Source organism: Cyprinodon variegatus, unplaced genomic scaffold (genome assembly GCF_000732505.1).
Source record: "Cyprinodon variegatus isolate N-32 unplaced genomic scaffold, C_variegatus-1.0 Scaffold37, whole genome shotgun sequence".
In the NCBI taxonomy this organism is placed as follows: domain Eukaryota; kingdom Metazoa; phylum Chordata; class Actinopteri; order Cyprinodontiformes; family Cyprinodontidae; genus Cyprinodon; species Cyprinodon variegatus.
Genome location: NW_015150490.1, coordinates 813,247 through 832,662, shown reverse-complemented (window position 1 = coordinate 832,662; position 19,416 = coordinate 813,247). Strand labels below are relative to the sequence as shown.

Here is a 19,416-nt window from a genome sequence, read left to right as displayed (position 1 = left end):
AGGTCTGGCAGCTAGGCTAGTCCAGGCTTGTTTCATGAGTTATTTTTATTTTTTCAATTGAAGCATCATTAAAAAGCTGATTGTCTGATTCAAGTTATATGTGACCATTTTTTCATTAAATGAGGGGTACCAACAATTTTGTACGCATCTGTGTCAGCTATATTTGTCATGATCTCGGTGCTGATGACTGGCTTAATTACTAACTCTATTCACCTGTTCTAAGGGTTTCTCATCGCTGCTCATCTGATCTACCTGCTGCTGTCTCTATTTAAGGTGCTTGCATCCAGGGCCTGATTATTCTTGTTCTGTCTCACCAGTGTTGAGAGTGCTTTTAGAGTTTTTGGTGTTTATTTTTACGTGATCCTGACCTGCCTCTTAACCACTGACCCTGCCTGTTCCTGTTCTGATCGGTTTGCCTGACTGGCTTCGAGCTCCTGGACCTCTGAACCTCCCTGTTCCTGTTCTGTTTGCCTGACCTGGCATCAGACTCCTGGACCTCTGAGCCTGCCTATTCCATTTCTGATCTGTTTACCTGACCTGGTTTCGGACTCCTGCATGTTCTCCGGGGCTGCAGCATCTGGGACACTCTGGTCAATGCCCATTGTATCTTGTTGGCAGCCCACTGGCTGGATCCTACCTCATTCTCTGGGCTTGAACTGAACTACTAAATCTGGTTAGTGACTCATGTTCATAATCTTCCTCGGTTAGATTTACGTGGTCACTAACCTGCGTTTCTCCCCTGCAGAGTTTCCAGCCTCAGACGACCTAGTCGGTGCTACTTAGATCCACCAGTTTTGTATAAACCTTTTTGAGTAATCCCACTGTCTGTCTTGTCTGGAATACTGGGTTCTCTGTTCTGAGTCATGACAATATGTTTGTCTGGGCTCAGATTAGTTTTCTATGATTCTGACTAAAAAAGAAGATGCAAATATGAATTATTAATCAAGAGTTCCCAGACAACCAGATTGAATAAGAAAATATAGTTTAAAAAGCTTATGAATATTTTAAGTCATATTTAAAGATACCTAAGATATATATATATATATATATATATATATATATATATATATATATATATATATATATATATATATATATATATATATATAAATTATTAATGTACTTCATAATGCAGAATTTCGTTTTGTATGTAATGAAAGTATTCAAATAAAAAATTTAATTATTGTAAAATATTTTACTATTAGATTATATAACTGCATTTAAATACACATTTAAAATCTTCTCTTTTTTACTGAAAGGGGCTGTTCACCTTTTGTTCATTCATGCTGTCTGTGCAAATGTCTAAAAAAGACAGGCAGTTAAAACCAAAAGCCTATTCTATCTCCTATTATGGCTGAGTGTTGCTGATTATTTCTCTAGCTTCGATGCCACATTATCTCTGTGTAATAGACATTGAACAGCCATTTCAGATCAACTAAATCAGTGTTTGGGCTCACTCTTCTTTAAAAGAGCGGTGGGTGTTAACAGCATTCTTATAAAAATCAAACCAAGAGCAACTGACAAAGGATGGATAGAAAGCTGCAACCTAGTTTAGTCTCCCATTATAGTCATTGTACAGGTTAATGCTGAAAGCAGCACAGAAGTGCTTTCCTGCAACTTGGCCCCTAGGAGTAGAAACAAGGGGCTTTTCAGCATGACAGACATGTCTTTTTTTCTTCTGCCAGCTGTCTAACGGCCATAATGTGAGCCGCATCAATCAAAGCGTATTCTTTATTCACAAAGCTGGGGAGAGGATCAAAGGCATCATGCCATGGCAAGTCATCATCAAAGTGAGGAGCCGCCTCATGGCATCCCACCCTGTATTTAGTTAACAGAAAAGGTGCTAAGGATGACCACCTAACCCCCTATACTGGATGTGACTCTGAATAAAATCTGCCTCATTTTTTCTCTCGTCTCTTTTGTTCTTGTCAGTATAGGTATCTAAGCTATTCATCATGGGGATAAAATGTTGCCGGAAACATTCCTAAATATAAAGTTGTTATTCGTCTATGTTTCAAATACTGAAATCTTTAGAAGAAAAACAAATACAGTTCTAACTTTAAAATGACAAATTGTTTAGGATCTCTTCTCATTTTTACAATACATGATGATGTTGAGCCTCAGTTAAAACCCGAAGGACAATAATGTGACTCTAGCTTTCTTTTTTGTATGGGCTTGTTGTTTTAACCAGAAAGGCCCAAAATGTTTCACCCACCACATAGTGAGATTTTGGTCCTCCCCTTTAATTTACCTCATTGTGAAGGTTATCTAGACGTTGCCTTGATCACAACTGCTCTATTTATGGTTTCAAAAATAACCAAGGAAATTTTTTCAGTTTGCCTGCAACTGTAGACAAAACTACCAGGAAACAATGAATTAAGTCCTTTGTTAGTAATGATGCTCCAGTTATACAACTTTTTATACATCTGCTACACATTTTGCACCCAAATGTTTCAGTAACTTGAAAAGATACTAGGCGGAGATGGCATCAAACCTGCATTTGGAAAAAAGGGTTGATTCCAACCATGACGTTGTGGGGTCTTGTATTTTATACATTGTGGGGCCCAAAAAAAATAATATCATGTTGTTGGGGCCAACTGCTCATTGTGGGGCCTGATGCCTGGACCCCATAAGGTAAATTGCTGTTTTAGGGTCAGGGGTCATGTTTAGAAGGTGTGAATTAACTTTAGGTTGGGGCTAGGGTTAGTTATGAACTTGTAAACCTGGTAAGGTTTAGGGTAAGGTTCACAGTTACACTGTAGAAATGGGTTAAAAATGAATGCAAGTCAATGGAAAGGCCCTGTAAAGATAGCCATATTATGTGTGCATGTCTGAGCAAATACTGCTCTTACACAAATTGCTACTGTATTGTATTATTGCAGCATGAACTTACATACTTACAGTCATCTGACTATATGGTCCAAAAGAGCACAATTGATTACTTTTCTCCTAAAAATTAATACACATATCGGTGAACAAAAAAAAAAAAAAAAAACAGGTGGAAAAGCTTGTGTTAATTTCTTTTATTTCTTTCTTTTAATAAATCACACTAAGGTCTAACAAATCTAACACTGTTTACTTAAGTAATTTCAAGTCCATTTGCAGTTTGAATCCTGTGACCATAAAACCTTGCATTTGGCAAATATATGACCAAATCATGGGGAGAAAAAGCCAATTGCCACTAATGAATTTTTGGACATAAACAACATTATACTTAAAAAATGGATATGCAGATAGATTAGTACACACTAAAAATTGCTAAAGAAAGACATTGTAGCATTGTAAACTCATGTGCAGAGTTAAACACCGTTGCAAATTACAGTTAATTATCTTAATTAAGGTTTTCTATTGTTTGGGAACTTGAACTTCTCAATTACATCAGACTCTGTTCGCTTCCAGCATTCTATTTATTATAGAAGACCTCAGGTTTTATACTGAATATCCTTAATTTAAGGTGCTTCACTTGCTGCCATATTATCACTAAGCCTTTGTTTCACCTTTGAAACAATTCTCAGAAGTAGTGTAGATAAAAATACATTTTTTATTGGTTATTTGAAAAATGATCATTCCAACTTTTAAGATAAAGAGGGGCACCGTTCTGCTTGCTCCCTATGTATGTTAAGGTGCTATATAGTAGCTGATAGATTATAAGAAAAAAGCAGAATAAATCCACTAAGAGCCAACTGCAATCCAGTCTGTAAAAACATAGATTAGAAAAGGAAAAAACTAAATCACATAACCGCTGACCTAAAAAAAAAAAACAAAAAAAAAAAACACACAAACAAAAAAAACATTAAATGCATTTTTGGATCTAATGAAACAAAATGTTGTCCTGTAATTTTATCTTTATTGTTTTAAGAAAATGGGTGTCATTGAACTAAGGTCTTAAAAAAAGATACTTTATTAATCTCCTGAAGTCGAAATATCAGTTATCAGTTTATGAAAAATTCAGATTTCTTTCTATTTACTGTGGTTCTCAATGTTGTAGAAACCTTTATATGCCTATAAACACCTCACCATTCTGGTAATTGGATTGTCCCTTCAGCTGATTGCTGGACACCTCTTTAATTTTTAAAAGTGAGCAAAACAGAAGAGCTTCGAGTGCTGCGGTGATTACCACTACCACTACCTCTCATCTGTACATACACACACATTCAGACAGTCATCTCCGGCCTAGCACTGAAGCAGCACCATGCTAACACGCTATTACACACCCTGCAGCTTTTAATTCTCCCCATGTAGCAACGCAAAAATTTAATATTGATTTATCCACGTGATGCTGGCTCTTCTGTTCATTTCTCTAATGACAGTTTGGGTGTGATCACAACACAAAGACATTATTTCCATTCTGGGTATTTTTTTACAGGGAGATCAACTTAATCATTGTATCAGCAACCCAACCTCTGCCTGCCTTGTGTTTTTCCCCCAATCCTAAGCTTACTGTTTATCCATGCTTTGAAATCTTTCCGTGTTCACTGTCTCCGTTTCTAATCTTGCAACCCTAAGGGAGGTGGTGGCCATACCTCATTCAAGTCATGCTTGCATGCCTTTTTTCTCGCTCATATCCTACTTGGGGGTAGAATAACTTTCTGAAGGCATCAAATCAGTATTTCAATTGCTTCATTATAGCGAAGTGCCTCAATTTAGTAGGTAAATCCAAAGAGCACCTTCAGAAATAACTTTGTTTTCTATTTCATGAAACATCCCCTCATCCTGTTACAGCTATTTTTGCATGAAACAGATGTACATTTGCAGATTAAAGGACAAGAACTAGTTACCTTTGCGCAGCTTTGTCAAATGGGAAAAAAATGGAAATGAGCAATGGAATGTGAGAGAGAGAGAGAGAGAGAGAGAGAGAGAGAGAGAGAGAGAGAGAGAGAGAGACCCAGACAAGACGGCAAGTGTTGCTTTTCCCCCTTACTGAATAAAAAGCAAAAAGACGTGATTCACGAAGGATTTGAAGAACTGCTAATGAGCTAGGGTTTAAATCAGATACTATAGATGTGATGAAGAAACTGATTTGACTATTAGCTGAGGATTTCTGAGAAGAGTGAGAAAAAATATTAAGGAAAAGAAGCAAAAATGTCTCCTCCAACATGTCGTTTGATCTTTCTCTCAGTTTAAACCTATTTTCTGGAATGCACATGAGAGGGTTTGCAAATGCTGGAAGAAATCTTCCTCTTTTAAAGGATAATGAGGTGTTTGGCAGTTAAGGAAGTTCTTTATTAAATCCAGTTTTTGCTTTTTAATAAAAGATAATTTAACAAAATGCTTTCTTAAAAATATCTCAGGGGTTAGACATTTGCTGAAGATGACACAAGTCTTGTTCTGGCATGGAAAGGAGAGCATACATTCAAAGAACCAGTTGGTTTGTGATGCACTTTGAGAGGAAAAAAATGGTTTTGCTACTCCCTCTTCCAAAGTGCAGTTTGACATGTGAATTCACCCATGCTCTCATGATGAGGCTTTTCTATAGTTTATCTTCACATTCTAGATTCTTAATTTATCAAATTTTTACACAGCTGTTTCCTTATGCTTCTTTTGTTTTACTGTTACTGTGGCTATTGTTGTCAAATTAATGTTGGCTAATATTCTGTCATTTTCTTGGCTCTTAACAGCAATTTTCCACAGTATCCATTGGAAATAAAGGTTTAAAGCTTGTGGCAAATTGTGCTGTGCTCAGCAGTGAGCAGCATTTGTTTAGATAATTATGCTTCACAGTTCCACTGTGAGACTTTATTTAGCTATCACCTGAAAGTATTAAACATATCAATTTGATTTACTTCTGGTTTGTTATTCTGTCTCTCTTCTGACACACTAAATGTAAGCTTAATGAGATGCATACAATTCTTGAACATATTTTAGAATTATCTATCATAATTATTCACATTAAATGAACAAGAATGCAAGCTTAAACTGTATTTGTTTAATATTTTTTGGTTCTAAAAATGTTTTGTGCAAAATATACTTAACACTAGAAAAGCAAATGTTCAGTGCCAGGCTTTACAGCGATGTGCACCCAAGCTAAGTCTATATCTCTGGGCCATTAGAGTGCATTGTTTATGTTCGGAGGACAGCAATCAAACTGGTGAAGGATGATAGCAAAGCAAGTAGCTCAAACATCCATTGGCCACAACTAAAATTTGCAGAATAGCATCTCTGAGCTCATGACATGTTGAACCTTTAAGCAAAAAAAGGAGCAGCAAAACCCCATCAACTCACATCAAGCTTAAGCGCTAACAAATTTGACAGTCCTCGCTCGATCCAGTGACTCTTCATTTTAGGTGAGCAATTTCAAAACACCCAAATGTTATTGCACATGGGCTAAATGTGAAGATTAAACCTGCAGACATACCATCTTGTTGGCTGTGAATCTTCCATGAGAGGATAGCATCTGTGTACAAACGGATATGAAGAAATGCATCTTTGGTGATAAAATGCCTCCAAGAAACATTTTTTACTTGTAGTCACCAAAACATGAGCAAAACTGTAAAGATATGTTAAGATGAAGTTAATTTTAAAATTCATTTAAACTTTGATTAGTTGCTGATAATCTGATGTTGAGATTAAGAAATGCAAACTCGATTAAAATGTATATTTGTAAGAAGCTGTTAATCGGAGTTCCATAATAATACAAACAAGGGATATAGTATATATAAAGTATGTATTACAGTGTGCACCACAGGGGCCCTCTTACTCCCTAACAGGCTGTATAAGCAAGATAACCAGGAGGAAACTGAAAAGCTAAAATTTTATATTGCCAAAATTGAAAAATTCAAAAATAAAACAACACAGGGTGTTATTTTTTAATTAGGACTCTTGATTTAACTGCCATATTAAATTGTTTCTACAATCCCTTCAATTCATCTCTAAAATATTACAAAAAATAGAAATATCTTATCCAGGAGTGACACAAAAAAATATATACTTTTATGTTTGAAGCCCTAAATAACCAAGCCCCATATTATATGAGAAATCTTATTTTTTTTCTATGTTCCTAACAGAGACCTTTAATCATAATCTATAGCTTTACTAGTGATGTCTGAAATTTACTAGATGTCTAAAATTAGAATGGAAGGCAGATCTTTTAGTTTTCAGACTCCCCACCAGTTCAACCAACCACCTGTTTTAATCCATGAGTCAGACTTTCTATTAGTCAGACCTTAAACTTTTAGGACTAGGCTTAAAACTTTAGATTAAATTTATAGTTTGAGTGGCCAGGTTATTGAGCTAACTCTCTAGTTATGCTGCTCTAGACTTAGCTTGCTGAAAGACATAAACCCCAGTCTTACTCTCTCTGCTACATACATTCTACTTATTTTGTCAAGCTTTTAAACTTATCCTCTCTGTTTTTTTCTTCTCATATAAACTGCATTTGGTCAGGTGTTCTTTTAAGATGAAGCACAATTCACACCGCCGGCTGAGCTGCCATCAACAACGAAATGATCGGTAGCAGAAGTCACTAATTTGAGGCAATTAGCCAGATTTGCTTAGACAGAAACTTTTTAACCAGACTGTTTGTATTTGATTGAATTGTGAAGGAGCTATATAAGCGTACCTAAACGATAATTGAATATTTCTGTTACTTATGCTGATTTCAGACTCACAGGTTATGAAAGCACAGCATTTAAAATTACAATATTACATCCAAACCAACATTTTTAAAACTGAAATGTACGCTTTATAAAAAGAATGTTTACCTGCTCAAAGGTTGGTAGATTATGCTGTATTATACATTTTTCTAGACACTTTTTTAAAAGTTTGCTAAATAGTGAAATGTTTCTTTCATCTTTTCTTACTTGTGGCATCTCTTTGGTCTTGTTCACTTTCAAGATGGGTTGACTATTACAGAGTATTTTCCAAAGTGGTTGTGAAATTGTCTCCCTTTACCATCCTGTCCACTACTGACAAACCCCATAACTACATAACATGATTGCTATTATTCCAGGAAAATGCACCACAGTTCAACATAAAAGTTCTAGTATCAGTGTAAAGTCTGAAAAGTCTGTAAGGCAAAATGAGTCTCTAGTGGTTCACATTCGACACTGACCATCCTATCAGCTGAACAACCCTTCAGTTTTCTTCAACTGTGGTCTGTCAGTAAGGCAGATAATCACGAATATATAAGATTTTTTGAGCAAAGTGCAGACCAAATCATGACTAAAGAAAGCTAGATAAAAAAAATAAAAATATCCAAAGTCCTGTCTGCTCTGTTCGAATGAAACTGGACTTGCAAAAACAAGTTAATGTAAATGACATCTACATTTCTTACTCAACGGAAAAGGGCAACTTTCTTACACAAACAAAAATCCACGACTTTCACAAAATGAGATCATAAGCAGGACTATTTTTTTAAGGTAACAGAACCCCATAAGACCCTCTGCACTACTCCAGACTGTTGTCTCAGACCAAGGTGAGACAACGACTGGATAACACATAGCAAGTCTTGGCTCGTCACCTTTTTTTCTGTCGACCTATTTTGGCTTTTACTCTCTGCACACACCTCAAAAACTCAGTGTTTCCTTCTACAAAGGCTCTCCTGGTGCCTAACAGCTCTTTCTGGGCTTATTACTGAGGGGGGAAAAAACATCACTGTCCACACAGAAGCTGATGTTCACAATGCACTTCTGCTGCTATAAATGTGTAGCTAACACAGTCGGGCAAAGTTTCACAATTTGTCTGCACAGAGTGAGTTTTCTGTGACACCTCCTTAAGTGTGTTTCCTTTTTTAAAGGTTATAGTCAAACAATCTGCAGTTGCCAAAATAACATACATTATTACTGTTTGTTGGGAACTACAAGCATCGTTAATATTTAGAGATGATAAAATTCAAAGCATTGTTTTCTCTTCTGAATAACTTAAATATTTTTAAAATGCAAAAAAAGATCTAGACATATTTCTGTGATCCATTGCCATAATTGCATGTTCCTGTAAAAGCCTGTTATTTAGTGAACATTGGTTTCTCCAAGTAAGGTATTGCGTTAAAGACTTGATTATCTGTCTGCAAGTACTACTCTACTATCTTCCTCCTCTCCACAGCTCTCGAAGTCTACCTACAATTGCCTCATCAGCATACTGATTTGATCAAAATGCTTGTATTTTCCATGACATTAAAGAAAAACATTCATTTAGGTTTCTTCCCTTGTCCTAACTGACATTGTTCCTCTAGTATTGTTGAAATTGTTCATAAGAAAAGGAAAAAAACAACCACAGAAGTCATATAGAAATAGATGTTTAATAAAAAAAAATTACCCATGCACACCACTAAGTGAACAACATTTGGTTCCAGAACAACAAGATTTACTTTATGAACTGGTCATGCCAAACCAAGATGTTTGGTGTCACATCAACCATTCTTTTTTTCGGAACAAAATATACAAAAAAAATATATAAAAATAATAAAAAATTATAAATAAAAAATTCACACAGATTTTAGAATGTAATGCAATTGTCATGGAACTCCTTATTTTAGGCAAATGAACTTGGTTCATGCAACATGGACCAGAAGCAGTTTATAGAAACAGGTCGTATAGAAATACACACAGGGATGAACTATTTTGCCAAAAATAAAAATTTAGATTTCTTTTCAACCAATGTTGCGTTAGCCATTCTATTTTGAGTTTCCTTTGCATTAACCATAAGCAAGATATTTAACTTCAGTTTTTCCTTTTTTGTCATTATCTTGAGAGCTTACTTGTCCAGGGTCTATGGCCACTGGGCTTTACTGATACTGTTGGGTGGAAAGTGTTGGTGCTACTTGGATGCATGCATAAATCAGCTCACTAGCTGCTATTCTCTCTTTGTTTGGTCACAAACCCACTTTAAGTATATTACTGCCAGCTAAAGGACTGAAGTGAAAAAGTCATTGTCTTACACTTTTTAAATGTAATGTGACCAAAATTAAGTACCTCCTCAATTGAAAAAATTTATTTTGAAAAATTGTGATAACATATCGCAAATTGAATGAACTGCTCAGCCCTACATCAACATTATTTTAGTTATTCAAAGAAAATCTAATATGTAAAATATTTATCAATTTATAAAGTAGAGTTTTCAGTTTGTAAATAATGATGCAGATATTGGTAGTTTTTAACAATTTCATTTTTATTTTCCTCATTTTCCTTTAGTTTGGAAGAGAGTGCGAAATGTTCCCAATGCCTTTAGATGAATGGAATTAAAAACTATTTTAGGCACTTTAGCCTTAATGTTTTCCTTTAAACAATACTGTTATTTAGGAAACAGTATGAGGTAAAAGTGATGACATATTTTGTAAAGCCATTTACATAAAAATGTAATACCTCTTTGTTACTCTAAAAGGTTTACTGATAAGTATAGAGGAATAAAGAAAAAATGTAATGTGAACAAGATGCTAAGTCTAACTATTCAGATGTGAAATGTGAAAAGATTGAAATATTCAGCCGCATTAAAATGTGATTATTCCAATTTAAGCACATTATACTGCAAAAAAGGACAGAGTATTCTACTGTTTCCTTTAATCTCTCCCATTATTTTAATCTCTTATGTGTGGAGACTGATTTAACCAAGATTTTCTTTCTACTTTCCATCCATGGTGCATTTCCATGCAAATGATAAATACTGATGTTTTATGGTGTGACCACAGAGATGATGTGTGATTTGCATCATTTAAACTAAAGCTGCTGTCATTTCATTTCTAATCTTGCCTCGCTATTGGCTTAGCTAAAGAAAAACATTTTATGTAAGGCTGTCCACAAGTAGTTACTTTTCTATTGATATCACTGTCTTGTTTTTAGTGTTCCCATATATGATTATATAGTCGCTGAAAATCTTTGGGTAAAAAAGTCAATGCTCTATAAATAAAGTAAAACAGGCCCCAAGAGAGCAAAATATTTTTTGTAACTTAATCAGGAAACAGGTCTAACTGTTTACCAGTATTAGCTCATTCTAGCATTCAGCATGCCGAGGTAAGTAAATAAAAAAATGTGATAGACTATAAACCTACCAAATTTAAGTAACTGAGAATCTGCAATTAATCACTTGAGTTTTGTTGTCATCTGATTTTTCTAAATATTTTGACAGTGTCTTTTTTTAGACATGTCTCCCCTTAACTGAGATCTCATATTTTTCATCTCCATTACCCAAACAGCTGTTAACATGCCAATTGGTTATGTCAATTCACACCGGTAACTGTTACATGCTTTAAATGGATAAATTAAAACAAGGGTCAATACAGCCAAATAAATAGTAACTCAAGGGCATAATTTAAATATCAATATCAATCAAAGATCAGGTTTTTTTTTTTTCAGATCCATTTGAATGTTGTGGTCATGGCCTGAACAGAATCATGAAACATTTTTTATGCAATTTGCAACAACTAATGGTGAACGCAGTACATCTGATGATTTGCATTGTTGTATTTTTGACTGCCAGTTACATCTTATTTTGTTAAGTGAGTTTGCTGTGCACCTTAAGCATCAGTGACTTGAGCTTAAGAATAATGGCATATTCAGATGTGCTTAATTCCAGCCTCATTCACAAATATTCTAAGGAAGAGCTTCAAAGAATGACAAGAACACCAGGTTGTATGATGTAAACAGCTCTACTGAGCCACTCAAACAGATGGGCAACGCTAATAAACTTCTGGAGTGTCATGCTTTCCAAACAGTGCTTTACAGTAATTTATAGATAATTAACATGCAGACAAGTCATCCAGACAAGTGATTAAAATCTGACATATTAATCAATCATTAATTATGTGACAGCAGACAGGTAATATGTGCAGCATAAAGGGGGCAGGTTGAAATAATGTTAACTAAAGAAATTTGGTTTAATTGTATGTGAGAATGAAGCAGATAATGGATAAATGTGCTGATGTTAATGAATGTGGTTTTTGATTAATATTTAAAATGGGATACATAATAACAAGAAAATCTATTCATAAAGATATTTAAAAAAGAAATATACAGTACATAGATAAAAAAGCAAAAAATAAAACAACAAATAGTTCGAATCTATGAGTTAAAGTATCTATTAATCACTCCTGGATAGTCTGAAAAAAAAAAAAATTAAAATTTACAGGTAATTTGGAAATAATAGGAAAACATTCATGGTGCGACTGTACCTACGGAGGCCATCTTGATACAAAAAAGCTTTCACAGCGTCCTCTTTATCTATGTTGTCAAATAATGATGAGGTTTGCTTATATAGATAATTTTATAAATACTATTTTTTTTTTTGTTCTGTACAGTATATAGATTTTATACTGTAAATGCCTACTTTCCTCAGTGACATTTGAGCTTAATTGCGTTCTTTACAGGCACTGGTTTGTCAGCTCTGTGCTGCCGTAGTGCAAAGATGTCTGCATACTGTATGTAAATGCGAGACTTTCTCCTATGTTATTATACTTAGCGATTTTAAGGCAATGCAAGCATAAAAATCAAAACTCTCAGTTTGTTGATGATAATAAATAACATATTAAATTATATGTTACATTTGTTTCAGTAAATCCCTGTAATCATTGCACACCGTAACATAAGAAGAAAGTGGATATAAATGTGTAAATCTGTCATATTAAAGTGTGATTTGTGATATTTTGATACTTTTAACTTATATTGCCTCAAAAGAATCTAAATGCCCAACATCAATGTGAATTATAGGAGTGTAGCAAACTGTGGATGTGGGTTGGATACTCATTTCTATAAAAGGTATAGAGGGAAAAATCGAGCAAGATAACATGTTTTTAAAACAGAAAAGCTAGGGAGATAAAGGAAATTACTGGGACAACAAGAAAATTATTCTTTTTCTGATTATTACCTTCACAAAATATAAATTTACTCCTAAGAAAGATTTGTAAAAAGAAGATTAACCTCACATTGTGTAAGTGCAGCCAGAACACTTTTTCTTCCTCTCTGCTCTGGCCTCACTTTACTCTTTATGTACAGCGGCTTCACATCACCCATGTGGAGCAGCAGAAACCCTTTTCTTCCTCAAAACTCTGTGAGCTAATCTTCTGAATGCTCACGCTTCTTAGACCAAGGACAAAAAAGCATCTCATACTTTTGGTGGCAGTTCCCTGCTTATTTTTTGTCTGTGTGCACTGTAAGCAGACTTTGATAGACGCCAGTTATGGAGTAATTTTTTGAAAAAGCAATGTCACTCAACCAATTTGTAAGTCAGACACTCTTCTTGTCTTCATGGCTACGTCTATAAAAAATGTTCTCCATGTTGGATCTGTTGGTTTTGCTGGTGGGCATACTGCCATGCTTTAAATTGCTCCAGAACGTTGTCCCTGCCCTGTACTGTAAGATGAATCCCTCAATCAAATAATGTTTTTAGTTCATTAAAGATCCCTAGAAAATATAGTAACTTAATTGCTCCAGATTTCAATCAGGGGTATCAGAATAAAATTAGATGAATTAACTATTTAGAAGTAAAAAAACATACTGAATACTGAGGGATGGTTTACTTTTGTAGAGGTAGTATTCTTTACCCATGATGACACTGTATTGGTTAATTTATAATGACACGCTTATAGAAACTTTGGTCATCACTAGTGCTTTGGATAACTTTTTCCCCCTATAACTCATAATGCAAATACTGTTTCATGAACTTGAAAAGATATTGTCTCTTTAAAACTCAAGGTCTCATACAGCTCAAGGGTTGTTTTGTGCAAAAAAGTTAGTTTCATCAATCAGCCAACTGCTGGCAGCCTTTTCAAGTGAAAGGAGCCTCCATCTGGTAAAAAGCTATGCTGATGTATTCAGCACACATGCTCATGCACTCCAGGCTAGCCTGCACCTTCACAGGCGTGTGTGAAGAAAAAAAAAGAAAAAAATAATAATAACAGCAGATTTTCCTGTCTTTTCTTCAAAATATGCTCTGTGTTTCTAAATGAATGCTGCTTTAGGATTTGCAACTGAATTTTAAAACGGATTAAAAGCTAACAAGTAATGGGAATTAGCAATTCATTAAAAAGTTACTGGCAGTTCAGTATTGCCAAAAAAAAAAAAATGCTAAAAAAAAAAAATTCAGGCCAAGGGCTTCTTATTTGGCTTGCTTTTAGTGTTGCCATTGATTATAGTTCTTTTTTGGGGTTTCTTATGTCCTCTCAGAGGCACTGAGCCTTATTTAACTGTCTTCCACATTGACATGCAATTTAGGTTTTGCTAATTATAGGGTGCAGTAGTCATAATTTTTTCGATGATTCCTTGCTCTCTCTTTTTACCCACTTGCCTTCTTCACACACAGGCAGAAACACACACATCCACCTTAACTACACAAACAAAATTAATCATCTGCTGATTTTCATACAGAGGTTAGGCGTCACGTATGACTGGGAAGCAACACACTGACTGGGGTTGGGGAAAAAAGAGGAAGAGGGAGCAGCCAAAGACACAAGAGACAGGAAAAATCCAGCAGCTCGACTCTTCCCTGCTGTTAAAGACCATTCATAAATATTCAGCCTCCCATTTGCCTTAGTGTCAAAGATTCTATGAGACTCTAGCTCTTTGGTGTGTTGCAAGAAAAGCTTTAAATCATTAGAAATACACACAAAAAAAAAAGAGTGAGGGGGAATAAAATGCATCTTGACAAGAGAGGAAGGGAGAAATCTTAGGAAGGAACGCAACACCAGAGTAGCCCGCTAGCAGTGGAACATTGAGCAAGTCTGTGTCTGTAATAATGAGCCATTCAAACAGCTTCTATGTTCAGTTTGAAAGCAAAAGGAAGGCAGTGTCAGATTGTTAAACTGTTGGCTCTTGGGCTTTGATTTTAAAGCATTTTTACTGGATATTCTGGAACATTGCATGTCTCACTATGGCATACAGTAAAACAGATTAGAATAGACAGATTTTGAAATTCAATTTCTGACATACAGTTGGTATTACATGTGACATAAAAGAGTTTATTTACTAGGTCAGTATGACATTTGACCATAACCCAAAAAACATAAATGATGGAAACAATGCTGATACAGCTTTTAAAACATTTTCAAACATACATGAGGTAATGAAATGTTGGTTTTAAAAAGGGAGCATCCATCCATCCATCATTTTCTGTCACGCTTATCTACGGGCGAAAGGCAGGGTACACCCTGGACAGGTTAAAAAAGGGATCATGTTCTACTCCAACATAGATTCACATTTTGGTGCATTGTACCAGATCATACCTTTTAAATAATTCCAAACAGTAGTTCCTTGGCAGGTCAAGCTAGGAAGTAGGAAATAGTCTAGAACCTAGAATAGTTCATAACCTAGATAAGAATATGCTATACGATATAGAAAACAATCATAATCCAGCAACATCCTTACTCATGTGTTATCTTACATTGCTTTAAGCATAAAACACCACATATCATTTGTTAAAACATTGTGAATAAAATTATACAGAGGGATTTGACATACTTTATTTGCCTAAAACTGCATTAACATTGTATGGTAGGTGATATGACACAAGTCAAACACTCCCTCTGAGCACAAATGAGATAGAGTCACCTTAAAAAATCTACAAGCTTCTAGATCGAGTCAAATTTTTGCATTTTTCATAACTAAAATGTATGTATGTAAAATGTATAAATCTAGGCGTAAATCACATCTAACTCATGTTGTATCCTACCTTGGTAACAGATGGTTGATTAACATTTTTCTGACAGCAAATTAAATATTTAAGTGAAAAACCAAAGAAGACATTGATATATGTGTGTATCTGTGACTGCTTGTCTTGAAGAAAATGTCAAAACAAAAATAATTTATGGTCCAGCATTTGTATATGACTTTAATGGCTTTAATTTCATGTACATTCACTGGACACAATAATAGGTACTGTACACCTTAGAGGTGCTCTTTTTGTATTTAGAACTACTTTGATTCTCGTATACAAATAACAGTAAAAAAAAAATGTATCCTAGATTTAGGTCAATATTTTAATCTGCGCTCAACTCATGCTGTTCCTGTTGCAGCATCTCTTTTGAATTGAGGTCTGACGTCTTTGTAAGCCTTGCAATATGTTGAACTGTTTTGGAGCTTTATATTACATATCATTCTAATGCAATCAGAAGATGAGCACACTGTGGCTTCATATGGCCAGCCACGGTGAGCAACAATAATCAGGTAAACTTTACAGCACATTTGGAAAGTAATCCCAGCAGTACGCTTTGTCCACAGTTAGCTATATTACAGCAGTGTGTCAAATAAGTCTAAATATATATATATATATATATATATATATATATATATATATATATATATATTTTTTTTTTTACAAAATTATTACAAATAGGGATTTAAGAAATCACATTTAAATAAGTAATCGTAGCCTTTACCCTGAGGCACAAATTTCAGATGGGGCTATTTCCTGTTACCATCCTGATGATGTTTCTACAGCTTAAGCAGAGTCAACCTATGGTAATTCAGATTCATATGGAAAGGGGCATCTCCTTCCTATATATGGCCCCACTGTTAACAGTGCATATCAAAGAACACCAAGCAGAAGGTCAAAAACTGTAGACTTTTGAGACAGGATTGTCCTGAGGCACAAATCTGGGAAAGGATTAAGAAAAACTGCAGCTTTAAGAACAGTGGCCTCAATCAACTGTAAATGGAAGTTTGAACACCCAGGGCTCTTTCTAGAGCTGACTGACCATTTAAACTAAGCAATCAGGAGAGAAGGGACTTAGTCAGGGAAGACCTGTGGTCTCACTTTTGATACCAACATGTATAAAAAAATAAGGTACAGCATAACGAAAACATATCTATAATGCACGGCGTTAAGAGACAAAAAGTAACACATTTATATCCTTTTTTATACACAGTGGAACAACTGGGTTATTAAATAATATTTTCACACCTCATTTGCAGCAGATATTATTACAAATTGTGAGTATAGATAATCAAGGTATGTAGTTATGATTCCCAAATAAGTTTGATAATACTCACACATTCATATCTTTGTTTTCATTTATCTTTGATCATATTTAAGAGGTAAATATCGAAGCTTGTCTTGATTTTCTGATTAAACAAAAGTTATCAGCAAAAGTGTGTATCCTACTGAGGAACAGTTGTTACAGTATGTCCTTGGTTCTGCAGAAAAAGCCTTTCACAATTGATTTTTTTTTTCATTCACTATAAACAAAAGATAAGAAAGTCATAATCACACAAAATAGAAATGTGCATGGTAAACAGACAAGAATGTATGTTTAAGTGAAAATGTACATCTGCTGCACTAATATATTCATTGTAAAGCATTTATAATATTTCATAAAAATATTCAGTTGAATGACATTACTCCTAGCTGCGTCTGTTTGCAGAATAGTTCTATGGACTTCATTATTTTATAGTATGAAATTAACTATCTACAGTAAATCAGGCCAAGTCTCCAAATATAATATGTTTAAAAAACAGAACAAGAATAATTAAAAAAAAAACCCATAGAGGGTATAGAATATTTAGGAAAGAAAACTCAAATCAAGCAGCTACAGAAATAGGAGTTGGGACAAGTTTTATTGTATAACTAGGAAAAAGATCCTGACTTTAAACATGAATCCAATTCAGCAAACAAGACAAAATGAAATGAATATACATATAAAACAGTGCAAATCAAAAAAGAACTTCTCAGAACCTGGAGGTCGAACAAAAATGAATGTTTGCATAAAGAGCAAATGTACTTTGGAGTCTTGAGGCTGCTTTCTTGGTCTGATAATAAATGTATTCACAAGAGGGAAGTGCTCTGGTCGTCTCATTTCTGTCCTTGAGCTCAGATTCCTCTTCTTCTTTCCACTTTTCTGTCTCTCACTCAACATACAGTAGCTGGTGTTCTGATTTTTGTCTTATTTAAAAAAAAAAAAAAAAAACTCATTTGACCTACGCTGAGTGCCTTTGGAAGCCTCCTCTAGCATCAAAGATGCACAACTGTATCATTCTCGTTTAGAACCTGTGGCAAAATTATCTCAAGGTTAAGGATTACAGGTATCACATATTTTGGTGAGTCTTCTATTAGATAATCCCTTAGCTAATTAAGAGAGTAGATATCTGGGGCCAACACATTTTGCAACTGTATTTCTTGTATAGGTCTGAGGAGAATGGGTAGACAGCACTAGGATGATAGAATAAACCACGTGACAACTGAGGTACTGTATGTAGGATGCCATCCCTGAATGTCAGTTCCATTCAGGTAGGCTACAGCTGGGATTCTGAAGTATTTTCTTCCCCTTAACCTCTTATTTTCTTCCGCTTTAAAGAATGAAAAATTTTTAACTCCATTATCTCAACATAATAGGTGCAAAATGTAACTTGTTTTATAATGTCACTTGGTGCATTGATGTTGTCACTCTAAAGAGTACCCAGATTCCTTTTTGGGTTTAAGAAAAGCTAAATAACGTTTATACGATAACAATCTCTAACAACTGGAATTTGTCAACAATCTCACCTTTTATAAACCATATATTAACAATATAAATGTGTTTTTTTCAACTGATAAATCCCTGCTGTCAAAACCATTCCATTCCAACTTTCTACCATGTTTGGTGTGCTAATTGATTAATTGGATCTGTCTGCTTGGTCGAACATCAAGGCCCCTCTGATCTCACACTATCCACTTGCACCTGTGGAGCACATAACCGAGACCCGGTGCTTTATTTTGGAAGTCTCAGCCGAATATTATAGTTATGACAGAGGAGATAGCACATTTCCTGATGCTCACATGTGCAATGCCCTCACAGATGAATAGATGGCCCTCCCAATGCCAAAAGGGTCGTTTGTTTTTTTTTGTTTTTTGTTTTGTCTTTTACGGAAATACACATTCACAGCGACATGAACATGAAACAACAGTTAAAGAAAGCCTCTGTTTGATTTTGTATTAAACAAAGAGAGTATTCAAATTAAATAAAAAACTGATTGAGAATATACTGTATATTTATTTCATGAGTGAATTAACTCATTCCAATATCACTGTTTATTTTATTAGCTATTATGTTTACTCACTGATATGTAGGCCTTGCTTTGAAGTTTGCTGTGTAGAAAAAGAATATCGTCCACAGTCACTGGCTGCTTTAAGCTGCATTCTCCCTTGCTCTAGCTGGGCTCGATGACTGAAATGGGAAGCACAGTTTGCATAATAATTGCTAGGTTTGGGATTTTTTCATGATCTTTCTACCAGTGCAACACATCTTTCTTTGCACTCTTTAATGATGTGTTTGCTGCCTTGTTGCTTATGACACAGTTATTATCCAGTCATACTGCAATTATTTTGTTCATTGGGATGCAGAGTTAAAAAAAATTAAATATTTGCAATAATTTTTATTAATGTTATGATTTTTTCTGTTCCTGTTAAATGATGCAGTTTTATTCCATACCTGCACCTATACATTGGTACCTGACTAACTCTAATCTTCATTGATACAGACTTAAAACTATACAAAAAAATGTTTTAATCTGTAGAGAATGG

At 34.8% G+C, this 19,416-nt stretch overlaps 1 protein-coding gene across 2 annotated transcripts in view; it reads right to left on the bottom strand.

The window, feature by feature from the left end:
- tmem121 (transmembrane protein 121) overlaps positions 1-19,416 on the bottom strand; it is an 80,572-nt gene that overhangs the window by 16,415 nt on the left and 44,741 nt on the right. Inside the window, exon 2 of one of the 2 annotated variants that reach the window (XM_015368913.1) lies at positions 18,954-19,060. The exons of the other annotated variant lie outside the window; for it this stretch is intronic. The gene's annotated coding sequence lies outside the window, so the exon portion shown is untranslated. The remainder of the gene's footprint in view (positions 1-18,953; positions 19,061-19,416) is intronic. 2 annotated transcript variants of the gene reach the window in all.